This window comes from Colius striatus, chromosome 7 (genome assembly GCF_028858725.1).
Source record: "Colius striatus isolate bColStr4 chromosome 7, bColStr4.1.hap1, whole genome shotgun sequence".
NCBI classification, from domain to species: domain Eukaryota; kingdom Metazoa; phylum Chordata; class Aves; order Coliiformes; family Coliidae; genus Colius; species Colius striatus.
In genome coordinates this window covers 8,611,719-8,624,896 of record NC_084765.1, presented here as the reverse complement: position 1 = coordinate 8,624,896, position 13,178 = coordinate 8,611,719, and the positions used below count along the sequence as shown (strand labels likewise).

Below are 13,178 nucleotides of genomic sequence, written 5' to 3'. Positions count from 1 at the left end.
TCAAAATGAAAAAATGAAAATAAAAACTAAAGCTTATCAAGTATTGTTTTCTTTCTGCTGAAAAGGTCTATGTGACCTGTATGGCACTCATCCACGTACACAGGGAACTCAAACATTTGATTCCTCTGAGTATGCAAGAGAAACAAGAAAAGAAAGAGTCAATCATGTCCCCATTTTCAGTCTTTAGCCTCCTTTACCTGCTATACCAGGATGCATCAGAAAGGAATCACGCAAGCAAAGGTCAAATTTCAAACCCTTCCACATGTGCTACTCTTCACCATCCTTCAAGTTCCTTGCTGGCACAACTTGAATTCTTTTAATTTTGTCATTATTGCACAGCCACTGTGGATAGCTATGACATGTTAAAAAGAGTATTTGCCCTTTTACAATATTTCTTTTAATCTTTACATCCTACATTTATTCTACCACTCTCTTTAGCCACCTTTCCCTACTCCAGGTTGAGGACATAAAAGAAAATCCTTTTTATTTTTCATATTGTATTTAAAAAGCAAAATAAGTAAAAGTTAAACATCAGCATGAGTACCCAGTTAAAGAAATTTGAAAACAAATCCCCCAAACTTTAAGAAAAATTATTCTAAATCTTTAATATACTTAGCGTATTCCAGAATGAAGGAAGAGAATTTATAGGTAAAATCAAAAATATCAGAGCTGTCATTCTCCCAGTTACTGTTTTGGAAAAGGTGTCAACTAGCAATATAGTTATGTATTGCTTATAATGACAAAATTGTACATCAAGAGCAACATCTCAGCCAGGTCAACACTCCTGTAAAATATCAATTATTAGGTATTCAGTAGCAGGAATGCAAACCCCGATAAAGTATTCAATGTTTTCAAACCCAGAAAAATCTTCATCTCATTTCAGTTGTCAGAAATCTGAAGGTTAAAGCACCACAATTAACAGAACAAATTAAAACCCACTGAACTAAGATAACTTGATTTGATATTAAAATGCTTAATACTACTTTTTAAATGAGATCTTAATGTTATGAATGTATTTGCCTAGGGAAGTTTGATTTTGAGGTAGTGCTTGATCTTAAATCTGACACCACAAATCCACTGGAAATGGATTTGGAACCATCAGAACATAGTTACTTCAGTGCAGCTGAGACACACCTCTCAGTTTTCAAGAATTAATATCTGCAAAAACTGAATCTCTTCTACCTGGGCTTTTCTAAGTGTTTTCATTGACAGCTAGGACTGCAGCCTAGCAAACATTCAAAGAGATAATGCCAGGAGATAGTGGTTATCTATGCTGAAAAATATGAGTGCACAGAAATGAAAAACAAAAGGGGGGGAAAAAAAAGGACCAATAGGGAGTTGAGATCTGCAACTTTTCTCTTTCCTTTGTTCTGAAGGGACGGTATATGGGAAGAGGCACATTCGAATGTTTACCATCTTCTGCAACAGGTCTGAGGCTGAGAAAGTGCTAGGGCAGAGTTTCTAGTTCATACAACAGTTCTGGTTGCAAAAAAAATGTTGCACAAAGGGTTTGTAGCACATTTTGTAGAAAAACTTTGGTGCATAGATTTTCTGGAGAATATCTATGTCAGGGAACCTGTACAGCAGGGTTTTTGCTATTCCTTCTTCAGTCCTGCAAATGACTAATTCAATGAAACCTTCTCGTGCCTGATTAGCTGCCACACTAGTTGCACTGGTAGCGGTTTTACTACAACATTAAAAAAACCAAACTGGCCCCAGGAACCTATGAATACATAAAAACATCAACACCAGAGCTGTGCTCTTCAGCTTATGTTTGAGAATGCTTAGAAGCTGCTTAGACTATGTAAACATGAAATATTCACCTGTATTGCCTCTATCATGATGCAAAAAAAGTACACTCTGCCAGGATCACTGACAAGAAGCATAGAGCTTTCAATAATTCTGTTGTTCTGTGGACATTATATTAATGAACTACAGATTAGCCTCAGAAACTTTCAATAACCTGATCTCTTTTACTATGACCCAAAATATATAGGGATAGAAAGTCAATGCTTTATTGTTTACAAACAACACCTAGCACATGGGATTGAGGAAGATTTTGAAGGATTTCAGTAAAGTCACAGGAGAAATCACCTTTAGCTCACTGATGGAATTTCAAAGTGTATTGATGGAAATAGTGCCCGTGGCATGTATGCCTTGAACTGTTGGTTTGTTTTTTTTTTTTAATAAGGATTGGTGAAGAGATTAGTAAGCATGGGAATTGCCATGGGGATCAATTGTAAATTAAGCATCTAAAGGCTGAGAGGAAGCTGAATGGAATCATAAGGGAGAATCAGCAGCAAAAGCAGCAGTGGACCTAGGACGTATAAAGTAAATAGTAATGGCTGTAGTAGTAACTGGAGCACAGCAGAAGCAAGAGGTCCAAGAAAGCAAATGGAGAAAGAACTGCTAAACACACTACACAAAAATCAGAAAATAACTCTCAGAGTTAGGGAAATAGCAATGCTGAAAGATACAGAAAGAGGTATTAGGAAATGGATCAGAAATTATCAGAGATACACATAGTAAAGGCAAGAGCAAAGTCTAGAGGTCTCTCTTTGTCAGATGGTGGATGTGATTACATATAGATATATACACTGGCTCTTAAAAACAATCTGAGTGCTGAAAAACCTTGGAAGTGACTGACTCCTTCTCAAGGTGATTTGAAGCCTTTTCTATAAAACAATATGCAGCAGCAGGGAAAAACTCAATAGTATCAAGAAGCCTTTTGCTCCCGTGGGACTCCCAAAGTCTTGACCCAGATGAAGGTCATAATTTCATGGAGGAAATAGTAACAGCCACGCTTAAAAGACCAGGGATTAAGCAAAAGCTACACAGTCTGTATCTCCCTCAGTCATCAGGATGAGGAAAGCATGTGAATAGAACTATTAAAGGAGCATTGTGAGGAGCAGTAAGTAGTAATGGGAAGGATTAGGATGATGAATTAACCCTCATATTAGCTGCTTTGAGAATCAAACCTAGACTTGTAACTAGAATCTAGCTCTACCAACTTTTATATGGAACAAAAGTGCAGTTAATTAGATTCTTAACTTCATTAGAAACTCCAAGAGGGAGATGTTTTAATGTGGATAATTGAGATACATCAAGCTCAATTAGTGATACAGGAGGAAATAAAACAAGGGATCAGACATTGTAGAGACAAGCAGGGATACTCCTTCAGATATGTGTACAAGCAATAGGTGAATCAATTCTGGTTTTGAGATTGACACTCAAGCAGTGCAATTTAAACTTTTCCAATAGTTGGGTTAGATTTTGAAACTGAAGCACCAAAGCAAATAATCTTCAAGACAAAAACATAAGGCATACCTATCTGACTTTTTTTCACTTGAAAATGAAAAGCATACCATTATAATGATGTTGAGGGTGTTTTGAAAACGTAGATGTGCCTTGCAGTCTTATGCTGCTGTTGATTGTGAGATGACACTCTATTGAGAGTTGACCAATCTTCTACTGAAATGAATTACCAACATCAGTTTCACTTAATCAGAAGTGAATCTTTGCCTGAATTTCTTCTGATGCATAAGTAGCCACTGGAAAACTAGAAAATTACAATGACAGCACTTAGAACTTTAATATTGCTGAGCCAAGTGTCTTAGTGACGAAGACAATGCAGAAAATATATATCTGAATATCTGTTAAATTTGCTTCAGCAAACATCTGCAAAGTGATTGCATCATGAGAAAGCACCTTTTTTTCTATATACCGAACAATCATATATTCCATTTTGAGAGCAATCTATAGGAAGAAACATTACGACAATCTGCAGAACTTAAATGAGCTGTTGGTACATATTAAGGTTGTCACCAGGCTACATACTGGTCTGTGCAGTAAATGAGCATCAAGCTCATTCTTCTTCTAACAAACAGAGCTGATTACTTCTCTAGACACAAGCCCGCATGTCTGCAAGGTTATTCTTTCTGTAGCAAATGAAAACCCAGAAACCATCAAAGAATCAAGTGTGCTTTCTGGTGCATTGCAAGACTTTAAACCACCTTCTGCTAAAGCAGTGAATTGACTGAGCAACAAATCCATTTCTTAAAAAAAGCAGTACAAAAAGCATTCAGATGGCTATCTGCTGTTCAGATAGCAAAGATACTTAATGCATGTCTAATGAAGCAGAAAAGATAGAAAAAGTGGGTACCCAATTACTGCAAAGAAAAGAAAGGAATGGCCCTCCCAATTATTGGTTGAATTTAATGTCAAACCAGGTAAGCAGAATGCCAACAAGAATCAATTCAAAAGTCACCTTTCACAAAGAACAATCCCTTTTCTAGGTACTTTCTTTCTTTCACAGTTTCTCAAGAATTGCAATAAAACTTGTATAGCTGCTTCTTTAAGGAAACAAAACAGAATTGATTCTGCAGTGCTTCATATGAGAAAAAGAATCAAGATATATATCATGTTCAGGTTCTGAGACCTTTACTTACATAAAATGCCAGTCTTAGAGAGTCTCCATGTGATATATTTAAGTCCACATGAAAAATTAAATACTATTCAATATCAGTAAGGATGGCAGAATGTGATACTTTGTTAAGTCATCTGTTTGCCTTTCATACTGAAATACAGCTGTGCTTGAAATTTTAACTGAAAAATGTGCTGTGCAGAGCTCTTCTAGATTTTTGTGGGCATGCAGGCAGTTCAGCAAATATTGAACTCAGCATGATAGAAAAAAATTTGCAAATGTAGAAATTTCATGCAAAATGGCACAACCAATATAATTTCTTCAATATAACTGCAGGTTTACTTGTACGCTGTCACAGAAATGCAGTCTTGAAATACCTGAACAGATTGTGTATTATGAAGGAACAAATGACCAATGAGATGTGCCTTCTTTATGACTAATTTAAATTACACTTTGTAACAACTAAGGATTGCCAAAGCGTTGTAGGATTGAGACCATATGCTCTAATTTCAACTCTCTTGTCTGGGTCTATAGACATTTTGACTAAGAATCTTGCCAAGATTCTCCAATGTCACATTTTATTAAAGCCTCCTAGTCATTGGGCACATAGTAACCAATGATGTTATCAGATAACATTAAAATTTAATCACATTGTTATTTTAGTTTTTCATGATTTCATTTCATCATTATTAGATCCAATTTGTCCTTCACTTTTGTTGATGTGAAAAGAAAATACTATTACACTACAGTAAACAACGTTATGTTTGTATGACAGTGAGCACACTAGTGTCTTGTTTTTTACATAGAGACAAAACCTCTTTATCTCTAAGCTGTAGAAACAAACATACTTTTGATTCATAAATAAAATACTTATTTTTAAAATGTAGCATACTACATTAAAATAAAGTCTTTGGTTCCTGTATAAGACAAATCACCTCCTTAGCATTAGTTATCATGTTTTGAGAAAGCTTAATTTCAGTTCATGTGGTTATAAAACAAATCAAATTTATTTAAAACATTCCATAATGAAAAATGAACACACTTTTTGTGTCATCATTAGTGACTCTGCTTTATGTTTTGAAAGGAAAGGAAATAAAATTATGACTATCATGATTATTTCTACTCCTTTCCTCTCTTTGTTTCCCCTCAAAAATTGACAACAGCATTGAAGTCAAATTAAACATCTGTTTGTAAAATAAATGAGAATGCTACTGACAGCTGCTGCCGAATAGCAAATGTTCTACAACTGTTGGGCTCCTAAATTAACAATGATTTTAATTTACAAACAACAAGAAAATTATAGACTTTTTATTTTTTTAATCCCACTACTTAAAATTTATGAAAGTATAAGCTCTACTAGAGACTTAGCCAGAAAGAAATCAGTTTACTGATTTATTTTCCCACTTACTGCAAGCAAAATTGGGACAAAATCAGATCTTAGTGGAAGATACTTCAATGAAATTCCTGTCTTACATCTTAAATACCTTTTCCATTTCCTATCCAGGATCTGCAAACAGGTGTAATAACTCTTTGAGGTTTTATTCTTCTCCAACACAAATTTTGACAATAAGAAATACTATTCAATAAAAATAGCTTTAAACTTGTAAATACACAGATGTCTTAAGCTAAGAGATTTTTAAAATGTTTTATTTAAAATGCTTACATATTCATTACATAGAATGATAGAATGGTAGGGTTGAAAGGTACCTTTAGAGATCATCTAAGTCCAACTCCCCTGCAGAAGCAGGTCAACCTAGATCAGAATTTAGATGGCAGGATTTTTTAGATAGCAATGTCCATATTTTCAAAACAAATTAATTTGCTTTTTCATGTTTAGAACTCAGTGAAGAGTTTCAACTGCAGTGTGGTTATGCAAACATCAATATTTTAATGAATAACTTGAATGAAGGAATCGAGAATAAGTACAGACAGTATCAAGCTGTAGTTAAATAATGTTGAACACTAAGTTCAAGTTTGAGATAAGAATAATTATTTGCACAAAGACAGAAAGGAAAAAGTCAATGGGAGAAGTATTCAATTGCAATTAAGTGTAGTGAATCAGAAGCTGAAGACAAGTAATGGCATTCTCTTATGAAAATCTACAAAGACTACAGTGGCAGCACTTGCTCTACCATTTTGGTACTATTCAGGGGAATAGAGCATTTGGAGAAAGTTCAGATAAGACTAATGAGAAAAAAAAAAAAGATTGAAGGAGCTTGTGTTTAGTAGCCCATAGAAAAAAGTGAAGGAAGGCATTGGTTGAAAAGAGGGTTACAGCACCTGAGAATCAGAGGCATCAGTAGAATCATTTTAACAGTATTAGCATCACCACCTTATGGGGACTGTCAAGGTTTCGTCTTAAAGAATAGAAGTGGATAAGGCAACTCAGTCATAGTTCAACCTATTGTCATTTGCTATGGCTTCCCTATCTGTCTTCAGGCATCAGAAACTAACGACAGTAGAAAGCACTGTACCTCACTTGCTACTTCATATGATTTTTCCAAATGCACAATTTAAACACATAGTAAGGTTCCATAGCATAATGTTGAGAATATGTAAGAACCAAAAATGGGGCATGTATAATTGTTAAGAAATAAAAACAAAAGTTTTAAATATCTCAGATATCTTTGCTACATGCCAAACAGCTGAATACAGTTGACTTCTGATCAGTTCTGTGTTTGATTTCATGTCAGCTGTTAACCTTAATGATTAATATTAATTTCATTATTTCCCTAGAAAGTCTGGAGAAAATGCAGTGATGATCAAAGAGAGAAGTGATATCAGTGACTTATCAAATATGTTGTACTTATCTAAAGCCTGAATTCCTACCCCACTACACATCAAAAGGCACTATTTTTTATTTTTTGTAAAACAGGTTTTTTTACAGAAATACAAGTATTTCTGCAAAATAACCATCACAAGGACAAATTAGAGTAATTGTGTGATACTTTCATTTACCACATGATTCTTTATTGAATATGAAATTGTTGTAGTGTTTTCAAGGTACAGTGTAAAACAGTTAAAAACATTATGTTTCATAATTCAGCCATAACTATAGCCTCCCTATCACTAGAAGAGAGCCCATCATCCTCTCCTTGCTCTTTTTTCCTGTTCAATATTGTTTTTATATTGCTTTGCATTCTTCAAGGAATAAACCAATATTTCAATAACACGACCATTAAGCTGCTTTACAGGACTATGCCTTTACAAACAAAATAGAATATGAATGAATCTAGATGGATTTCACAGGATTACTATATTAATTGGGCTGTAAAAAAGATTACTTAGAAGAATATAAAATTACATGAAAATCCATTTACAATACTTTTCATGTGCTCCCACTGTGAAGTTAAAGAATCAATATTAAAACTGTGAGAAAATGAAAGTGAAACGGACTTTGGTTTTAATCATGGATGTGTTTTATTAGTAGATGCAGGGGGCTGTTACTGTATATATTAAAATGCAAATATGCATTTTTCCAATCTAATATTAGAGTTGCTATAAATACAGAAGCTGTAAGGAAATGCAGATGGTTATTCTTCCTTCCTAATACAAGTAAACTCTCTGTGGGTGTTTAGACTAAGAAATGAAATATAAGGCTGCAAATTACTTCTGTTGCAGAGAATAGCACATTACTAACAATCTTTTCTATATTGCAGTATTTTATAGAGAGTCATTGACGTCTAGTTCCTTTTGAGAAAACAGAAGCAAAAGACCAAAAACAAAAAGCAAGGAAAAAAACATTATTTGAGTTGTATATGATAACCCAGTGTGAAAGAGGAATGGATCTAAATCAGCTTACTTCTGTTCTATGTCTCTAAACATCTAAAGTTGTGCTCATTTCTGTTACATCAGCTCCTGAAATTGAATAATGGGGGAAAATGAAGACAGGTCAAAAGAATGGAGAATTATTACAGTTTCTATATACACCAAAGGTTGTATTTGTTTTATAGACTGTTAGAATGTATAGAGATATCATAGATTGCTACCTTAATTGTGTAGAAATATATGAAGTGTCTATACAAAATACTTTAAGCTATTCATAACGAAATATTAAGCTACACTGCTATTATCTCTATCAAAAATGAAGTTCAGAAGCTACAAAATGTGTGAAATATTATTATTTTACATGCTTTTTTAGGATTCCTGAATATTTGTGGGTTTTATTTCTTGAGAAAGAGATAAATGGATTTCTACTTACTGAACACACTGTTTATTTTGAAGCAGATGACGTACTAGTACATGCTTGAAGAGCTATTCACTATAAAATTACGTGAATATGCCTCTAAACATTCAAAGTTTTTTTAAAAAAATAAAAACAACAAACAAATCCAAACCTTTTTGGTTTTGTTTTGGATATTAAGCTTGTTATTCAGTCTTTTCCATTTTTCCTTTCAGTCTTCCTGTGCAACTCTTACATGACAAAAACTTTACCTGACATTTTATTAGAATACTAATATTAGAGCAATTGAGCACAATTCTAAAATATTTACTGAAAGCTTGCCGTTACAATTATATATAATGGCCAAGGGAAAATTGAGAAAAATCTACCTTCCTTGCCTAGCAAGAGCTCTCAGTAACAACTATATGCCGTTTATGGAAAAATAGAACATAATGGTTCTTGTATTATAAACACCTATATTGATTTTCCCAGTGGAATTAATGAGTCTTCTGTGTGCAGAGAAATGGTCAAAATTCCTTTACTGATAGTTTATAGAAATTCCTCTTCTGTCTGACTACATACAAACAAAATCCAACATAAAAGAATGAAGATAATTACATATGCAGAAGAACAACGTTTTAAGCTTTTCTTCAAAAATTGTAAAACATATCCTGGAATTGGCTCAGAAAACATTTCCAGAAACAAATAGCAAAGACATTATGATGAATACAGTGGATTTCTGCAAGTAGTAACGGCAATAAACACTATTTATAGATACAGGATTATAATTTGTTGGTTGTTCAAGCATGATATGCATAGCAGAGACAAATAACTTGTTAGTAAGAACTTTTATTACATTAACTATACAAGTCACATCCGTTGTTTGAGAACTCCATCATTCACTGAGCTAATTAGAAAACTGTGATTTCTTTTCTAGATGGTAAACTGAATGTAACTTATCTGCATGAGGCCATCATTTACTACTTTAAAAATTAATCTCAAGCTCAGCAAAAAACACCAAATGCTAAGGGAGGAAAAGATAATTGCCATCTAGCAATACTTGACTCTTCATGAGATCTTCACCAGCTGGCAGATTTAATCAATTTGGATATTAACAAGATTTTCCCTACCACAAAATTTTAACATGTGACAAGCTAAGATAATTTACACAATTTTCTTCCCTCTTATTTTGTATTACAGAATTCTAAAAGTACTCACAGAAAAATATTTGTTCTGTATTTTTTATCAATTAACTAGGTCAGAGCTTTAGATTCTTGTTCAGTACCACAATGAACTGAAACACAGCTAACCAATGGTATCTAGCAGTCTGGGACTAAAAGCAGTCTAAAAGAGGTGATTCTCCACTACCACTAAGCAACTTCTAATAAATGTTTATTGTCTTTTTAAATAATGGTGTAAATAAATAATTGAAGTACGTATTTAAGACTTTCCTGGTTAAACTAGATAAATCTCTATTGGCTGTTTTCTTTACAGAATTAAGCATAGTGTCTCAATATTAGCTGAAAAGAAAATGAACATGTGCTGTTTGCTAAAAAGTAGAACATGCTAAGCCAAGCATGACAGTCTATATGCAGAAAAAAGTTTAAAAATGAAGTTAAAACAGTTTTCAGACTCCATTAAAAAAATATTAAAACAGATTAACTATGTCTGGGTTCAAACCCTTGAATATTTCTCTTTCATGTGATGATATAAATACCACCATTCTCTGACCCTTCTCAGTTGACTATATAACAAATTTTTATATCAACTGCACATAGCAAAAATAATTATAAATACATCTCAAGAAAGTTTTAACATAAGATTTTCAAATATGCAAATGCATCTTTAAGAAAGGAAATGCATTCTGAAGAGCCCAGAAATCTAGTAAAACAGCTTCAGAATGGAAACTTTTATTAGATTAAGGAAATGACCTGGTCCTTTCACACTGACACATGTCACTTCAGTATCCAATCAGTCACAAGAAACAAGGGAAAGCAAATAGGGGCACAAAGACGAAGTGTGGCATTATGAACATGAAAACAAGTAGACTATGCACAGCATGACAACTCAGAGTGGTCTCAAAATATTTTTAATCACAAAAGCAAGAAAGATATTGTGAGCACATTCCTGTTCATAGTGATATTTGGGTAGCTTCTGAAGTTAGTGCTGATGCTGAGGCTTATTGCTATGCAAAATCTAAGTGCATTCTGTTGATTTATCATTTTATAATAACTTTGTTCCACAAAGTAGAACTTTTTATTCAAATACCTAGCTCTGTGATGAGGCTGACCACTCTGACAGCTGGTCATGCATTCCACTTCCATTAGGTCATTCTAAAAGTAAAGGTGCTTAAAATTGTCCTGTGGTATGTAGAACCATCCCCAAAGTGATATGTTGTTTCTCCATTTCATCTATCTGCAGAAATCATTTTAAAAGATGGTATGCTGGTGTCTGTGCACCTTCCTATAAGTAGATTTATCCTCTCTGCATATAGCAGGCAAGAGGGCTTCAAAGCTTGAGTGTAATATCTATAGCAAAGTTTTCTGTTTATGTCTTCAGTGAAACTCAAGCATGAGCTTAAACATATTACAAAAACAGAGGCCCTGCTATGGTTTGCATCCCAGAAGTAGATTAAGTATATTATCAGTTTAAAGAAATAGTCTAGAAGGATTCAAACCTTTAGGCGATGACTATTGTCATCTCTTAGTGGGAATAAAGAGAAGGGATGAATTGTTCTTGAATAAACAATCACTGTGCAACCTTATATGTTAATCCACTTCTCTTTTTTTTAACCTCCAACTCTAAATTTACACATAAAAAAGTTTTAGAAAGTGGTGATGATAAATTAAATTCAAATAGATATTAATTCTCCTAAATTTTGTGTTGTGCAATCACCCAGAGAGCTAGCATTGCATACATGTGCACTCATGCAAAACAATTTAGCATCTCTTGCTGAACCATAGAACTACAGATTACCACTTGTCCGTGTCATGTTTTGCTTTTGACAACCAAACATCCCATGCACTAGAAAGTACTGAGAAGATCACTAGCTAATCATGGGCAATCAAGTGTTTCTATCAGAGGTGTCAGACTTCACAAATCATGAAAAAAACACAAAAAACATTTTCCCACACCTCAGTACTAGTCTACGAAAAACCTTCCTGGAAGCCTATATACTTAATTGTACCAGTATAAATCTAAAAATCCACACCATGGGGCACTAAAATCATAAAAAGTTTTTATGGATTAGCTATGTTTAACTTGTGACTACATTTATTTTTTCTATATATTGAAGTAAATAGATTAGGACATAGTGGAATGAAAAAGTATATTCTTATGATTCAGAATAGACTCCAAAATCCTGCCGTTCTGTCTTAGAAATTCTAAAGGAAATTATCAGAGAGCCTCCAAGGGCTGGAACAGATATGTATTGATAATAAAATACTATTTGCACTCTCTCCTATGCAAAAAAATAAAAAGAAAATAACTACAGTGGGGTTTCTTTTCTCTGAAGTTCAAGGTTTCAGAATTTTTTTGTGATGAATTTGGACTTAAAATGAGTACTTTTAAACTTTTTTTTTTAATTATATCATTAAAACACTCACAAATGACAGAATAATTTTGAAAATTGCATCCAGCGTTTCTATGCTGTTCTATGGGAGCTTGACCATAAAGGTTTGTAAAGAATGCTGACTGTATACTCTAATTCAAATGTGGTCAAAGTTTTACATGGGAGAGAAAAAATGTAAATGTTGTTAAAGCCCAAAGGACATCAGTATGGTGGAGGACTGCACTGCAGCAAAAACGTCACATTATGATGTTAATTTCTGGCAGTAGCAACTCATAATAATGGTTACTGGTTCATTCTTTCTTGGGAAAGGACCAGTGACCTTTGAGGTCAATGACGCAACCACTGGGAAGAAGCTCTTATTTTTCACATAATTTGTACTAGAAAGTGCCACAATTTCCTTTCACTTTCACCAGCACATACACATCTAAGCAATTCACAGTACAGTGTAAATAGCAGAAGATCATTTTCCTTTGCCTGTTAATTTCAATTTCTAAGACAATCTTTTAGCTGCCCAAACTAATTATGGGAACTGGTGCTAGTCAGCTAATCTAACTCTACATTGGCACTTCATTATTTTGTTGGCACTACTGATGTACATCCAGCAGTCTGAGAAGGTTGTATGCCACTGATTTACTCTGTACATTCCTTAAGGTAGTGGCAATTTCACACCTATGTGTGTATAACATCAGAACTGCAGTTCTGACTGTTACTTTGGAATTTCTCAAGCTTTCTACAATAAAGTGAATACTTGGCAGTGTAAACATCAATGTTGAACATCCAGGGTGACAACCAGCAGAGGAGAAAGAGAAGAAACATTTAGCAAGGTTCCCATAGTTGTTGGTACTTTACTACACTCCTTCACTGACAAGACCCAGGCATGCCCCTGAATCAACTTCAGTCACAGATATTTAAATATCAGTGAGATAAGTACAGGTCTTGATTCCTTTTTTTTGGTTATAGTAATTCTGCTTAGGAATTAAGAGGCTTTTCAATTTTTTTTTGTCTACTGAAGGGCACCCCTT

The 13,178-nt window shown here is 34.0% G+C and overlaps 1 protein-coding gene across 2 annotated transcripts in view; it reads right to left on the bottom strand.

The window, feature by feature from the left end:
- SPON1 (spondin 1) overlaps positions 1–13,178 on the bottom strand; it is a 193,096-nt gene that overhangs the window by 138,553 nt on the left and 41,365 nt on the right. The gene's annotated exons all lie outside the window — the stretch shown is intronic.